Below are 17,215 nucleotides of genomic sequence, written 5' to 3'. Positions count from 1 at the left end.
CTCTCACTATGCAGGGACACTCAGAGAAAGGCATCTGTAGGAAAGTCTGGAGTAATGTCTGACCTTTCAAAGCAGCCTTCCTGCTAAGGGGTTCCTGGCAGAGCATGACAGCAGCCACTTGGGAAAGTGGCCCAAGTGCCAAACATCTTTGAAAGCCCGCTCCTGGGGCTGCCTTGCCCCAGCACTGTGCCCAGCCTAGACAGCCAGCCCCCTGGCTAGTTCTCGGCTACAGCATCTCAGTGCCTCCTGTTGTCTTTCTAGCCCTTTCTTAAAGGTCCCCTTCAGTTTCTGCCACAAGAGCAAAAAACAACCATAATGTTAGAGGATGGAGTTCTTGATTATGTTGAAAAACAAATTAATCTTGTGTAAAATCTTGTGTAAACTCTTAAAAAAATCAAACTAGAGGGCTAGGGTTGTAGCTCAGTGGTAGAGCACTCGCCTAGCATGTGCGAGTTCCTGGGTTCTATCCTCAGCACCACATAAAAATAAATAAATAAAATAAAGTATTGTATTCAACTACAACTAAAAATAAATATTAAAAAATCAAACCAGAAAGTTAAATGACCAAAATATACTTTGAAAAGCAGTTTTTCTTGGTATACATTGCATAGGCCACTATCTTATCCTACTACTAATATAAATAATATAAATACCTAGATCTTCCTGGAAATCAACCTATAAACTTAAAAAAAAAAGGATTAGGGAAAATGTTTTTGATATTCTACTTTGTAATACAAATGATGATTCAAGAGGTTTAAAATTATTACATAAATAAATAGATGGTCAAGGAAAAGTAGTACAATATTACTTGTGGAGTTCAGCTGGTGTGTATATGGGGTTCACTGCAAAATTCTTTCAATGCTGCTGTATGCTTGAAACTTTTCATAATAACAGGTAAGCAAAAATTATTACTAATCCCCCACTCAGGAAATGATATCCAAAATGATTCATGGCCTACAGCTGGATATAACAGGTCAAGGAGGTAGAACAGAAAATAGAGGAAACATCAAAAATTACCTGGGGAAAGACCAATGACTCAATGCGCAAGGCTGGGGGATTTACTATGTGAAAAAACCCTTTGAATTTTTGTTTCACGCTTTCTATTTAATCATAATCCTTAAAGAGTAAATCAAAAAGTTAAGTGATCGAAAAAATTGGTAAGTTTAACATTAAAAAATGAAATTATTTAAATAATTAGATTAATACTGTCAAATTTCCAAGTAGGCAGAAACTCCCAAGTCCAGGGTAATAGGCTTGGGCCCCGGGGCAGGAAGGGAGGTGTTATTTACCCAGCAAAGAATATCTAAAGGTTCTATATCATAAAAAAAACCCATAAGCAAAATTAAAAGTCCAAGAAGCTAGAAAGAATATTTCCCAAGTATCTTATATACAACCTTATTTATAAGGTCTGTTTACAGAGCAACCCTCATATTCCCACAGAAAAACTGAAATAAACATGGACAAAAGAAAACATTCACAAAACATTCAGAAAAGAAAAAAAATGGACTCAAACATATGGAAAAAGTTAACTTCACTGTTTAGAAATTAAAAAATGTGCCTGGCATGGTGGTGCACACCTGTAATCCTAGAGACTTGGGAGGCTGAGGCAGGAGGATCACAAGTCCAAGGCCAGCCTCAGCAACTTAGCAAGACCCTCTTTTAAAATAAAATAAAAAGGACTGGGGATGTAGCTCAGTGGTAAAGTGTCCCTGAGTTCAATACGCATCGAGAGGGAGGGAGGGAGGGAGGGAGGGAGATTGATTTTTATTGCCCTGTGCCTGACACGGAACAGGCATTCATTACATGGCTATTGAATAAATTAATCAAAAAATAATTTAACATGTTTGTCTAAAGATTAAAAACTGATAATACTCAATGCTAATAAAGATAATAAAAAGACGGTGAGAAGGACATTTCATAACTTGATAAAATGTGTATAGTTTGGTACAAAAGCGTTTCAGAAAACAATTTATAAAATGTATTAAGAATCTTAAAGTTTAGTTCTTTTGATTCAAGAAATTCATTATGAAAATTTTACCCTAAGGAAATCATTCAACAAATGCCTAAGATTCATGTATTTAAAATAATAATTATTGGAATTAAAAAATCATTTTTAAAAAATGGTCTTTACAGAAATGAATACAGCCTGGTGTTCAGCCGTCGTGGTTGGTGGACAGCAACTGAGCCAAGATGCTGGAGTCTGCTGGCTCCTCATCAGACTGCCCAGAGGACCAGGAGGCCTGCTTCCCACAGGCATTTTGAAACAAAAGCTGTTTCAGGAGGATATTGGGATTCCAGTGCATCTCAAGAGTGGGCAGCTGGTGCCCTCCGAACAGAGATCCCTGCGGTTCTTACACTTGGGTTCACAGCATATGCCCTGCATCAGCTGGCTATGTCTTCACTTCTCAAAAAGTCCTGGCTGCCTTCAGTCATCCCAGCACTCATTTGGTTCAGTGTACTTCAGTCTCTATGGATCAGTAACATGGTTAGTAACTGAGTTCTTTTATGGTGATTAATATTTTCTGACTTAGGTACTAACTGCCACCAAGAAAATTTTTGCCATGAAAAAAACAATGGAAACAAAATAAACCCTCCCAAATTAGAGAATGTAATGCACGGTGTTAAAGATGTTTTTAAGGGACTTTTTAAGCATATGAAGGATGCTTATTTAAAAAGTGGAATATAGAATGTTGCTATACAGAATGATGCTTCTCCCATGCACTGAGTGTTTATGTAGGAAACTAATGGAAAGAAATACACAAAACCTTAACATAAGACATCTGCAATAATAGCTTTGGGAGTCAGAGAAAAATTTACTTCTGTATGTGTGGAACCTATCAAAAAAGTAAAATACTTGAAAAAAACAAAACAAAACAGAGTAGTATGGTGGATAGGGGATGGGGAGATGTAGGTCAAAGGGTACTAAGTCTCAGTTATATGGAATAAATAAATCAAAAGTATAGCATGAGGACAATAATATTGTACTCTGAAGAATTCTCTAACAGTAGATTCTAGGTGCTCTAACACAAAAAAGGTTAGTTACATGATGTGGTTTAATTTGGCTTAATTGTAGTGAATGTGTGTGTGTGTGTATAAATATATTTTGTACCTTAAATACATGCAATAAAAATAAATGTTTTATGACAAATACAATGAAATTTAAAATACTATACAGAAAAATTCAAAGAGTAATCCATCAGTTTGGAAAGAGGATGGCACTCAAGCTGGACTGCCCTCTGAATCATAGCTGCTAATCAAATTTTGAGGTCAACGTCCACGTAAACTGACTTCCTGCTCGCTCTCCTCCCACACCTCCACGTTCTCTACCTCTACGTACTCTAGCACTGACATTTCATTCTGTGGTGAATGGTACTGGTGAGCCCAGCCCCGCCCTCCTGACTTTGCCTCTTCACCTCACTACTCTTGAACCCTCTACCACCAGAGTGTCCTCATCAGAGTCCCCTGGATTATAGCTGAAGCTTTCCATCTGGTCTCCTCTTCTGGCCTGACCTGTCCCCTTCTCCCTGGCCCACAAAGAGTCATTCTCTTTACTGCAGCCCAAGTGATCTTTCTAAAGCCCACATCTGCCTGTCATTCTCCTGGCTAGAAATCCTCAGGCAACCACAGCAGGGCACATTAGACCTGTGTCAGCAATGGCTCCTCAGCTTCCACTCATCATCCCTCCCCATGGCCCACCACACCTCCCAGGGCCTCCCGCCTGGACCCTATTTCCCCCTCTCTTGTGTTGCTAACCTCAAGGGCTGTCCTTCAGGAGGTGTTCAGGCAAGTCCACATAGCATGCTACTTTTATGTCCCCATAGCACTAATCACACCATCCAATGTTTCAACCACTCAAAAAGAGTTCCTACTCTCATCCTGGAAGAGCTACCAAAGGTTTCGAAACTTTCCTCAGCAAGCCGCTCAACTATTTTATCATCCTGACAATTGAGACAGTCTATCTTATCTATCAGTGAGTCAGCAAATTTATAAATTGTATTCCTTCTGTCATAACAGTATCTCTTTGGTTTTATCTGGATCTACTCCTGGTAAGTCTATCACAAAAGTGTTGCTGACATCCCTAAACACAGGGGCCATTCAAAGAGCAGGAGGTTGCTTTAGGTAGTGGGGCAGGCCCCAGGGTTGTCAGGATAAAGACGGTTACTACTCTTAGACAAACAGCAAGAAATTCCCCAGCCTGTTTTTGGACTAAGACTCTCAGTTACATTATCTTTTCCTAGAAGGGTGTGGAACTTCTGTTGCTTGTGTATCAGCCCCTCACAACTGCCCAAAGTCTTTTTTTTCAAGTGTGACTCAAATTGGACACAATGAGTCTGACTAACATAAAGTCTTACTTTTCTTACCCTTTTATATCTTGCTTTTAATACACCAAGAATCATGTCTCCCCCACCCCCATACACACACAACAGTCTCCAGTATTAATTTAGTTGATGAGTAGTAAAGGCTTTTATTTTGCACTCAATCACCTTCTGTCGTGCATATCCCCACCACATTTCTTTTGCTAATACAGAATCATTTTTTCAGTTTGTTATCATTGTTTCCAGTCCTACCTAATTAAGGTAATATGCCTGACGGAAAAACCAAAAGAAATGAGATAGATTTCAGTTTCATATTGTGCAAAAAGTATAGGCAGAAATAGGCCTGAGAAAAATTCTCCCTGGTGGCTTACTGTTGGGTCTATAACTCCCTCCCCGAATCACACTTGCTTTAACAAACATGCGTGATTAAATGCTTAGGGATTCCAGGTTCTCCATTTGGAGCTTCTGATAATATTAACTATTCTCTTTATTTAGTCAGCATTAGTCATGTATTTTCTCCACCCTTTGTCCTGTTCTCTGGCTGTGCACCCCCACCCTAGCAACCACAGAGAATGATTTCTTTTGACCTGGCCACTTCCCCTTTTATGAACAGTGCTTTAATCGTGTGAAGTTCTCTGTCCAGGTCAGCCTCCTTCACCTGGGGCATATGGATGAGCTTCACTGGGTCTGTGAATGCCTTGAAAATGGAGGGAAATGTTTTTTGTACAGGTGTGGTGAAAGAATTCATGTTTCCATCATAACCTCAAAGGGGCCTAGGCATCCTGTGCAGGTTAAGAACTCTGACTCTAAGGCATTCAGGAAAAAAAGTAGTAAGCTGAATAAATAGCACCAGTGCAACATACTCAACCTTTTACTTAACTACCTCCTAAGAAAATGAGAAAGTCTATGATAATTACACATCAAGCCCTTTTCGCATTAATTAAGAACGTAAGTTGAGGATATAATGGCACAATGACATTATACAAAGGCAATAATCTAACACTTCAAATATCAAGTAGTATTGATAAAAGCAGAAACTGAGAACTGTTATCTAAGCCCAATATACTGTCTTGTCCTCTTCTGAAGTGTATTTAGTAACACTGGTAGAAAATATCATGAATCATAATTTCTCTTCACATAATATTATTGGTTCCAAATACATACTTTTCACTGTTAATAATTATATTATTTTTGCTATAATATACTGGTATTTTTCATACTTGTGTTTTAAATAACATTACAAAAAAGTCATTTAATATATCAAAACCCAAACTGTCTCCATTATATCAATATGCTGCAAAAAAAAAAAAAATCAAAACTTTCATGATTGTCTATGGGTTATTTACTTTATACATTTATTATCATACCCCAAGTATTTTCTACAGGTGAATAATAATAAAAAATCCTCCTTAAAGCTTTTCCTTATTTGAAATGCCATTTAGGAATTTAGAAGCAAGCACTATTGAACGTCGGAAATTGCTGTCATCTGTACTCACAGTTGAGCAGTCGCCCGAGGATCCTCAAGCGCAGGCTGGACTTGTCCTGGAAGTAGAGGGTTGAATTCCATTAGCAGAGCAGGGCTAGTAGGAGTGTCAAGGGCCAGGACTACCCTTCTCAGCCCATCTTAATTGCAGGCACACTGATTCTGGAATCCTACAGCACTAACAATAGAAACCACACTAGGTTGTTTTCCTAATTCCTATGAAATGAGTCAGTAGGGTCAAACAACTTACCCACTCTGGAGAGAGAACAATCCCTCCAACTACACTCCCTGTTTTCAGTAGCCTGTTCCCTTTCTCTGCGTCTGGATAAAAGCACTCCCAATAATCTTTTGGACCACTGGGTCCAAAAGGAGACCCATTATGGAGATCATCAGGAATTTGGGATAGTTTTTCTTTTCCTTAGGAGGCAAAAGATCCAGATAGGAGGGACGTGTAGATGAAGTTTCTTCACTCAGAACGGGTCAGCAGTAACTTCTCCATTGAGACCATGCAATCATCTATTTCCTTTACACAAAAGGATGGTATTATGTTTAAAAATAATGTAGAAAAGCAGTACCCATACCTCTTAAAGTCCCCCGCAAACCACTTCCTTCTATAAAATACCCCTTCCTTCTTAAAAGATCCAGTTGCCAAAAGATTAAATAATTATTCAATTAATCCACATTCTTAAAAGCCCCTCAGGGTCCTCTGAGGTCCTGCGGTTCCACACACCGTGTTATATGAAGCTGAAGTATGTAAAAGCTTGCTAGCAGTCTTTATATTCATGACTCAAGATGATGAACACTGTTTTAGCAGTCATCTTCGGAAACTACCACCTACTCACCGAGGATAACATTTCTTGAGTTAACGACCTTCTGCATAGGAAATCACCAGCTACTGGCAATGGATCCATAATTCCAAGAACTCACCCATGCAGGCAAATACAGGGACGTACAGCTCTAAATAAGAGTCGAGAGATCTGCTGTGACAGTTCTTCAGTAGCAGACCAGAGACACTTTTGCTTTCTGTATCCACAGTACTTTCTTTTTAAAGACAAGGTTTCGTTTTGATCTTGAGAAATTCTGACTGATCAAACCACCAACTGAAAACCTGCCATTATAAGCGAGGGATTTCACAAGGCTCATTCCAAAAAACCGTGGCTATTCATTTCTGGAAGTGATTCACTTCAGAAGAATCATTTTGTTGGGGGTGGAGGGAGCGTTAACTTTTAGGAGCCAGCCCGCTCTGGAGCCGGCAGGGCCGCCACGTGCCGTGCTGACCCCATATGGCTTCCTCTGTCACCCTCTCTCCACATGACTTGCAAGGACCAGCTTCCCGTTGTAACTCCCTTGGCAGAAGAACCCTCTTGGTCTCTGTGCCCCCCGTTGATCAAGCCCTCCGCTCTGAGGATCATTTTCACATAAATCTAGAGGGCAGTAGCAGCATTCTCCACCTGTCAGCATTCAGTGGCTGGTGAGTAACTAGCATATGGGGACCCACTTCCTGTGAGTATTCCCAAAAGACTTTATGATATTTCCTTTAAAAGAAAAAAGTGGGGAAGACAACTACTCAGAGAGGAAAAGCAACTCTGACGAGCAAAGCTGAAAGCATGCAAGGAGATCACTATTTACCAGACACGCCTAGTTTTAATTTGGTTTCTCAACCCCTGTGTAATTAAGACAGCCAAAGAGAACAGCATTTGGGGGTGGGGGGTATCTCACAAATGCTTAGACCTTCTGTGAGCGTGACCAGAAAAGTAATTTTAAGATTCAAGTGAACCAATCTGAAGCTGGTTAGAGCATTAACCCTTCCAGGAAAGAGAGGTTTTTTGTTTGTTTGTTTTTCTTCTTTCTTTTTTGGTACTCATATTTCAAATAAGGAAATCATCTTCCCTATTAAACACCATAAAACACAGCCTCTACTGCCATCCCTGGGTTTTTCAGATTTGTCTGTAACAGGAACAGAAAAATACTTATTTGTAAGACACGGTCACATTTATAGACAGCGGCCCACGTGGTGTCCACACCAAGGCTCCCTTCAAAACTGTCCAATAAGGGCCAAGATATGATATTTTTGTATTTCTCTTGGCTTTAGCCAAACTTGTTAACTTTATGACATAGAAAATAGAACTTTTTGACTACTGGGCAAAACGAGTATGAAAAACTGCTTTTATTTCACTCTAAAAAGAGTATCAATGGTGACAGCTCATTTTTGAAGTAGAACAGCACAGGTGCAGCTAACAGGGCAGTCTTTAAAGCCTGCCCTTCACTTCCAGGCTATGAGGGTGCTTCCCTCCTGGTGGAACCATGGGCAGAGGGAGCTGAGAAAGGGAGGGCAGGGAAAACACATCCTTGACCTCAAGGGGAGCTGCAGAAGAAGAACCCAAACCTACCCCTGCATTTGTTCCACGGTATTATGAGGCTCTGAATTTAAAACATGGTAACATGTGGCCACCTGCACCCAGACTCCCTCATTTCTCATACTTAGATATTAAAGATATATATAAAATATAATAAAACTATCTGCTCTAGAAGAAAATTTTCACTAGTGTGACTTTTTTAGTTTTTACCACACTGCTATTTTTATATCATAGGAAAGAATAAAGAGTAGAGTTATAGAAATCATTTTTGAGATATAAATATAATTTTCAAATTGAGGATGAGTAAAACTAGCATCTATAACTGGAGGTAAGAATTTAACTTAAATCAACTACACATCACAATCATCCCCTCTGACCTCACCCTTGAAACCTAATGAATCTAACAGAAAGGAATATTCCATTGTAGTCCTCAACAAATAGGAACTCCACACTGAGAATAACTTTAAATATTTACAACTTTAAAAAATCCGGTCGATACTGAATTTGGTGGAAGAAAAAGCACTGATTAGAGGCCTGACAACTACTCAACTGCTGAACTCGCTCATTTCCTCTCTTGCTAAAAGGAAGCTCCTTCTCCCACTGAGTCACGTGCACCATGCTCATAGCTCTCAATGCCACCTCTGCGCGCTCTGTGCCCACTTCAGACTGATTAACAGGATAAAGTTCCTCTTTAGTCCGGGGTGCCAATGCAGAGGTGTCACAAAGAGAAAGGAAAAGAAGAGAGAAACCACCAAAAGGTCATCAACAGATGCTTGGGGGAAGCACAGGGCTCAGACCTAACACTCATGGCAGCTGCAAAGATACTACTCTCCTTTACAAATGCTTCTTCATTTGGGGGCCATTTCTGAGAACCCAGGCCTTGCTGTCCTTTGCTGTGTGCTTTGTACACTGTTCAAGTGTACAGAATCCACCTTCTCCAAATAAAATAAAACCCTCAGACAAACGTTCTTCATGTTTAACATTTACTCAAAGTTTTCTTTTAAACAACAGAAAGGAACACACTCTCATGTGGCACTTTAATAGACAGGAGGAAGAGTGGCCTCACACTGGAAGGGCACCAGACCTCAGGGAAGTCCAAAGGCCCTGTGTTCAAGTTTGGGCTCTTCCTTTTGCTGATTTGCCCTTGGGAAGATGACCCAACCTCTGTAAACCTGCTTAATCATGGGTGATAACAGGGAGCTGAGACAGGGCTGCCCAGCTAAGCTTCACAGCAACCCTACAGGTAAGTTCTATTATTATCCCCATCCTACAGATAGGAAAGGAGGCCTAGGGAGCTTAAGGACTTGCCCAGGGTTACACAATCAGTAGGTGGTGGAGCCAGGATTCAAAGCCAGGAAACTTAACCTTGACCAGTGTGCTCCAAAGCCTGCCATCCGTAGAACCGCCAGTTATAACCAGCAAGGGTACCCAGTAAGTATAACAGCACTTAGGGAATGACTTTCTAAAGCTGCAAAGCTGCTACAAGTGAGGAAGATTTTTAAACAGGTCACATGCAAATATACTCACTTTCTTCAAGATAATTTGTAATAACTAAGTACTAATAACTCTAAAACTACCACATTAGTTTGTCCTCTGAAAACAGTTTGAACTAATTTGCAAACTACTCATTTGCACAATCTGTGATACTGAGTCTTTCAGGTAAAAGACATTCAGAGATTCTGTTTTCAATTAAGGAGGGTAAGTGAGACTCCTGGCAAAGCCAGCTCCCTGCCTAGTGAAGTCCTGCTGTGTCACAGCCCCCAGTGGTTATGAACACATGGGGCACCCCGAGGACTCAGAGATCCATCACTCATGTGATGTGTGTGTAATACTAATCCTCAGAAATGTGTTAGTTATCAGTTTTTCTCCACTATAAGTTCTTAGGCTTTATTTTTATTCAAGGAAAAATGAGGCCTCAGTTAAGTTCTACCTATGATGAATATAGCTAAAGTTCTACATAACTCCCTTTCTCTCTTAACTTGCTCATACACATCCTTTAAATGTTAAAGCAAACTGTCCTTCCCAAGTGCTTGTAGAGTCATAGGAAGAAATCTACATCAGATGCCACCTTAGTGTCCTCCTGGGACTCACTGACCATTCAATCTTCAAGAAAAAAAAGTCATTTCTTATAGGATCTTCTAGCCTTTTCAATGTTATTTACTCCACACTTGGGTTTGGCCTTATTATTTTTACTTAGAATTTTTTGGTAGAACACTTGCCTATAGCATGAGCAAGACCTCAGATTCAATCCATAGCACCACAAATAAAATAATGATGTTGATAATAAAAAATAGAAAAGAGAGAAAAATACTTTTTAGTGTTCTATATCATGTTGAGTCACACCAAAACACCTAAAAATGTATTCTTAAACTCAAAGGTATTTGTTAACAAGAAAAATCAGGGAAAGAAAGTATCATTTAAGAGAGCAAAGCAATTGTATGCAAGATTCTGGAAAATTTATGTACGTTAAATTTATAAGCTGACACTTTTCCCCCAAAGATTTATTTGGTGTGAAAAGTTACTTCCTGTACTATAATCATAAAATCAAATGTTATTTACTCCTATCATAACCATTCACACACTTCCTGTCATAAAAACTTGAACCTGGCTGGAATACTAAATAAAACATTCAAAACCTACAGGTAGGAGGTGACTTAACATAGATATATTAAGTTCATAATCCACTCTAAAAAAGAGGTGAATCACCCACCCTTGGGAAAACCAGCACTAATGCTTTATCACTGTAGCTGACTAATTCCACAAATGGCCCACAGAATGCAATTGACCCTGAGCTCAGTCCATGGTTTTGTAGAGGCTTTCAAGGATGCCTCCCAGGGTAGTGTGTGGACTGAGCTGCAATATACTTGCAGAGTCCATGGCCCAGAGTTAATATTATGAGGATTTGAAGACTTCTGTAGTGTCAATGTGCATATTTAAAATGCACATGCACATTTTTCTCTGATGCCTGCCTACTTTTTAAAGAAAACAGGCTTCCTAGGCTTCTGTGTGTGTCAGTGAGAAAAGCTGAGCCAGTGTATACAACCAATGATAGAAGAAAACGTGCTTGAACAGATTTGTTTACAAAACAGGGCCCAGCAAAGTCTGTCTCTTAGTGCCACAGCAGGATCCATCCAGCAAAACAAACACACAGGAGCCCAGGGAGCAGCTCTTCCTTCTGACATAGGTGTGGTTCACCTGGGCAGTGTGCTACAATACAATCATGTGGCTCTGGCTTGCACTGGGAATATACTACACATTCCAGTTTATAATACACATACACAGCCACACACCTGTTTATAGAACAATAGTTTCAACTCTCCTTCCTCTGTGGCATTAGTCTCAAAGTTATGTCTGCAGCACTAGTCTCTTCTCCATCTTTAACACACTTCTATCTGACTAGGAAAGAAACAAGAAAACATATATATTTATTTATTTTACCTTTACGGTACAGCCGTCCAACCAGGCTTGAGAATCCAAACCCTGGAGACTGCTTTCACTGAGCCAAGCCAACCTGCCACCCAGTCTAGCCGCACTTGTCAATGTCTGCTGCTTCTGTCTTCTCTCCCATTCCTACTTCCTATAATCATTTCAGACCTCTGTCACTTTGTTCCTGGGTAGTTGTGACAATGAGCAACTGTGTGGTAGAAGATGCGCTAGGTGGTAGAAGACTGGTTCTTGGCCCAGCTCTGCCACAAGCCATGTGACTCCAAGGGGGTTACATTAATTCCCATGGGCCCCAGTGTTCTCCCCCCCACAGCATAATAACCCACTTTAAAAAGGCCCCACTGTATCAAGATCATTGCTGACATAACATGCATATATACACTTGTGTATATATTAAATGTTTTTTTTTTTGTTGTTTTCTACAAATATTCCTTCAATCAAAGAATCAAGAAGGGCTATTTTGAGGAAGATTTAATGGGACTTGTAACGCAAAACCTCAAATGAATTCTGACTTAACTAAAGACAACTCTGGAATATAAAGTGTGATTGTTGAAAGCTTGCTTTTTCTAGTGACTACAACCTAATTTAAAAAAATGAATTAGTCTCCCATGCCAGGAAGAAACCCAAGGAGGCATGCCTTGAGGAGACTCAGCGTTAAGTCAGTAAATTCTGAGGCACTTATTGTAAGTGATCAGAACACTCTCAGCGAGCCTCATTCCTCAAGAGGCCCTCTCTGATACTGTAAGACGGCTCCCCCTTTGAAAAGCAAATGTATTACTCCTTGTTGAGAAAAATCCAGAGCTGTGATCCACATGCTATAGTTCTGAATCCTTTTCATGTCCTTTGTATAGCTTTATCAGTGCAAAATTCACCTGTGAACATATGTGAAAGCCTTTCTGGAATTTAGAAATCTGAAACTGGAGCCTGAGGGAGCAGAAGTGAGATACCAAGGAAGAGGTGGCTACTTGGCAATTTGGAACTTTTAACCATGATTCCAAAAGATTTTTAACACAGCACTGGCTTTCCAAAAAAGAACTGTGTAGCCCTGACCCACAGGCAGTATAATGATGCTGTTGAAGTGTCTATTAACCATGGCCACCGATAATGGTATTCTCCCTTTGCAGACTGAACAGTCACTGAATGTGCACACAGCTAGGGCAGAGTGGGACTGCCTTTCCATTTAGTCCCTAGAAGCAGTGAAGCCTGTGCTTGAGACGCTCTGGGTGGAATGCTTGTTTTGGAGACCATTCAGCGGATAGCATTGGGTTTCCTCCATTTAACCAGGTCACCCAGGCATGGAATGCACAGCTCTGCCAGACAGGGAGCGTTGTGGATGCCTGAGAAACAACAGCTTGCCCGGGCTACTGAAGAGAAGAGAGGCCATGGTTTCCTTTTTCTCTGTTTTGAATGGCAGCCTTGACGTCACAACAGCTAGGAACTACTAGAGGGACAAATAACAAGGCACAAGCCAAAAGGGCCTTGCTCTTGTTGCAGTGGCAGGGCCCTTTTAAACTTGTTCTGATACCTTCTGTGGCTGCAGTGTTGGCATGAGTGGAGATGAAGGCCTGGAGCTTACACATAAAGGCAGTCTCTGGGCTGGTGAAATAGACCTTTGGCTAGTGCTAATTGCCTTCGAAACCTGGATCAATGACAGTTCCTGAATTAAACTTGTTTCAGACAGCACAGACTTCCCAGGGAATGCCTGTGGGATTTTGCTGATGGTTCAGTCACTGGCACTTTCCCTGAAGGCTAAACTTCCTGTATTTAAAAGCAGATCTCTTTTAAGAGCGTTGGCACATAAGCATCCTGGAAACACAGGAGCTCATGAAAGCTGGCAGTCTTTGCAGGACTAGGATAGAAACATCCTTTAAGAGGTTTTATAATTTAAGTTTGAGCACGTGAACATGTGCATTAGCACCCAACTGCAGGTGTCTGAACAAATGGGTGAGGGATGCTGGATGCTGGCAGGCTCCCCTCACCCTTGTCCACCATTGAGCTGCCTGTATAAGTCACCAGAGCAGTTTGAAAAGTATGATTACAAAGTATGTTTACAAATTATTTTTGGCTAAATGAGTGACAGATAATTTATTTCCATTACAAATGCAATGCTAACCCTAGGCATCCTGACAATCTGCAGACTGGATCTCAAAGTTTCATAGGAACAGAAAAGAACTTTCTGTTGCCACATATGTGCTCTAAGTCTATCTTTGGGGCACTAGAAACTTTCACAAAACCCAAACCCACAGTGCTCAGGGTTCTTTGGGACAACTTCTACTGAAAAACCAGAGGTTGAAAGGGATGTCTGTGAGGACTCATGCGCGCCATGCTGGAGGAGCGGGGATAGAACACAACATACCCAGAGGCAGTGGAAGCACCTGCTCTCACTTCTGTGCTCTTTCAAGAAGTTCAGTGAAAGGAATGAGGCTTCTGAGATACTTGGCCCCTTTTATCAGCTCTTTCCTATCTTAATTAAATGAGCACTCCCAAATCACTTTTTCCTAAGGTCATCATGTCAGTCTTGCTTCATGAGAATGATCTGATATTGAGACTCACACACTTTCGAAACAAAAGAAGATAAAATTCTTATCCAAGACTCTTTCTTACAAGGCCTACAAAAATAGAGTATTACCCTTCTACTGCTTCCAGGTGCTCATGTCAACCCATGTCCTCTATAGGTATCTGGGGCCTACAGGTGTTTGGCCTTTGGATTCACATGATTTTACCTAGGTAGATGGCAGCAAACCACTGTCCTGTTCCTGCTATCTAAAAAGATCTGAGTATGTTCATCGATTAAACAATAGAGAAAGTAAAGCAAAAATGACCTTTTTTTTTTTGTTGTTATACGCAAGAGGTTAAACTTATTCTAGCCCTATTTGGCTATTATATTCAAGAGGCAAGTTACTGTAGCCAAACCCTTGTTTTTATTTTATAAGAGCTTTTTACAGTTTAAGAACTATAATTAAGTTTCCTCTGAACTGACTTATTAAACCTAAGTTTTCAAGAAGAGAATGATGGGATTTCTCAAACTATTATGTTTTCAGAGGGGGGACAACTTGTTTTTATTGTTCTAGTATAAGGGATAAGACAGTAAGTGGCAAAAATGTTTTTAATCTGTATTCTGATTAGTATTTTTTAATGTTCAAATTCTTAGTTATAAACTGTAGTAAACAAGCAGACATTCATTAAGAAGCAACTGCTGAAAGGGAGATATTTCAAAGAGCGGAAAAAAAAAAAAAACATCATGTGATTAAAACCCTACACACGTCTTTACTCCAAGGCAAACACTGTGGCCATCTGGGTGTTCAGAAGGTGCCGACCATGGTTGGGATCTAGATTTGATTCATGTCATAAAGCAAGCAACATATTTAATGTGTGAAGACCAGAAGTCCTAGAACCCCATGGAAAAGATGGTGGTGACGTATGCTGGTAATATTAAAATGAAAGGTTTATTTTAAAATTATTTAAATATGCTGATTGAGAGCTGGGATTGTGGCTCAGTGGCAGAGTGCTTGCCTCGCGTGTGTGAGGCAATGGGTTTGATTCTCAGCACCACATATAAATTAAAAAAAAAAAAAGGTCCATTAACAACTAAAAAATTATAAATAAAAGAATGAATAAATAAATAGGCCGATCGATTAAACCTCAACACATAATGCTCTAATGTTTCACCCTTCATGAGAAATGCTGCAAAGATCATTTTCAGCTTTAACAAGTTCCTGCTCTAATTTTCTCTTCATTTGCAACTCCTTTTGGATCTTAGTGCTAGTTGCTTTTAGTCAGAAGGACTAAAAAAGATGAGATTTGTTCCTAGGGGACCCAAAGTCAGACCCTGAGAATTTATACCCTGGACATGCAACCTTTACTGAAAGCTCTGTTTTCTCTTGCTTTCCTGGGGACTGAGAAGAGCCTGAGTTCCATAATCCTCCTTTTGGGTGACAGGAAATAGGAAATGTGCTGTGCCAAGCCACTTCCAGCACACATGGAGGGCTTGGGCAAGCTGACCTGCTGTCCAGGGCCCCTCAGCAGGGCAGCCTGGTGGCTTTCCTTACATCACATGCTCTCTTACTGCCAGTTCTGCATGAACACAGGTTCAAACCCATCTCCAGGCTGAGGACGCTGATGAGATTTTCCTGTGAATTTTCTTTCAGAACTGACAGGCATTGTAAATGCCACATAAATGAGCTCTCCCTGTACCAATCCCTCTTTTGTACATGGCAGAGATAATTATATTCTAGATCAACTTACTTGTAAAAAAAAAATAATTTTTAGAAAGTTTTTTCCTTCTCTTTCTCATGCCCCACCCAAGGCATCATCTAATCTTATAATTCACACATGAGAAATTTGTTTGCAGGGTCTGTCACTTGAGTGTGTTAGGGAAACTAACTACCTATCTATTTATCTATCCTTTATGTACTTGACAAAAACAAAACAAAACTCGCTATGGTACCAGTTTCCAAGGGTGACTGCATAGTAGACCACTTTACAGAACCAAGTCTTTCTGCCTGTGACGTTACCCCTTGTAGGTAACAACAGAAGAGCCACACTGCCCCGGGCTTGTGGATGTGCGCGTAGCTGACAGGTGCCAGGCTCCCTGGGCTCACCGAGACGCGGGCCCGGCAGTGGGTGAGCCTTCCACTCCTGACTGTCATCACTGCTGCTGCTGCTGTCTGCGGCCTGTCTCTTCCGCTCCTCTGCACGCTTCATGAAGGCATGATGGAAGGAGGGAGAGGCAGGGGAAAGGCAAGGTAGGAGGCAGGGGACAGAAAGAAAGGAGAAGGAGGGAAGGAGGGAGGCACAGAAAGGCAGAGCAGCCACTACACTGGTTCCAGTAAACAGGAGTACTTTTGCAGTTTCATCTGTTTTTCATCCCTACAGTTTAAATTTCTATGGAAACTCATCAAAACTTGTCATAACCCATGACCCTTTAACATTAAAATAAAATCCTTATTTATGGCAGAGAGGAATAGAAATAATGAATGATCCACTCCTAGGCCTTTCTTGTTTTACCTGCCCAGCACCCACCACAGCAGCCAGGTTCTGCACTGCCCCGTCAAGTTCTCTGGTGTGAACACAGGACCGTGTGTAGGAGCTGTGATACATATTCAGCATTTTTTCCATTTTTTTTTCATTCAACATGTCTTGTAAACACAAAGCTCAGACTTTAACTTTGGATATATTTTGCAAAGGAAGAATTCATTCGTAAGCAATTCTCCTCATTTTTACCATCTATATATACAGAGGTTTCTGGTAATGACACTTTTCAATTGGGAGTCATTTATTACCAGTGAGCAGGGTCACTAAGATAGGTCATGTCACTGAGGGAGGATGCTCATGAACCCCCGGAATCCAGGTTCTGGGGGAAATGTAATATGCCAAGGGTTCTTCGTCAAACCACATATGCTATAATGTCAGAGACTAGGGCAACCACGCCAAAAAGACCTCAGAGGTCAATGAGTCCCATTGTCCTCCCTATCCAGATTTCAGAGCCAGATCAGAGGTCAAGGGACCTGCCCAGGCCTCCTGGCTTCTTGTCTTGTATTCTTTCCCTAGCAAAACCAACAGCACTTTACAATCACAGAAATCATTAGTCATTAATTAATCATTAAAACTGTAAG

The sequence above is a fragment of the Urocitellus parryii genome, chromosome 3 (genome assembly GCF_045843805.1).
Source record: "Urocitellus parryii isolate mUroPar1 chromosome 3, mUroPar1.hap1, whole genome shotgun sequence".
In the NCBI taxonomy this organism is placed as follows: domain Eukaryota; kingdom Metazoa; phylum Chordata; class Mammalia; order Rodentia; family Sciuridae; genus Urocitellus; species Urocitellus parryii.
Note: the sequence above shows the minus strand (reverse complement) of the source record.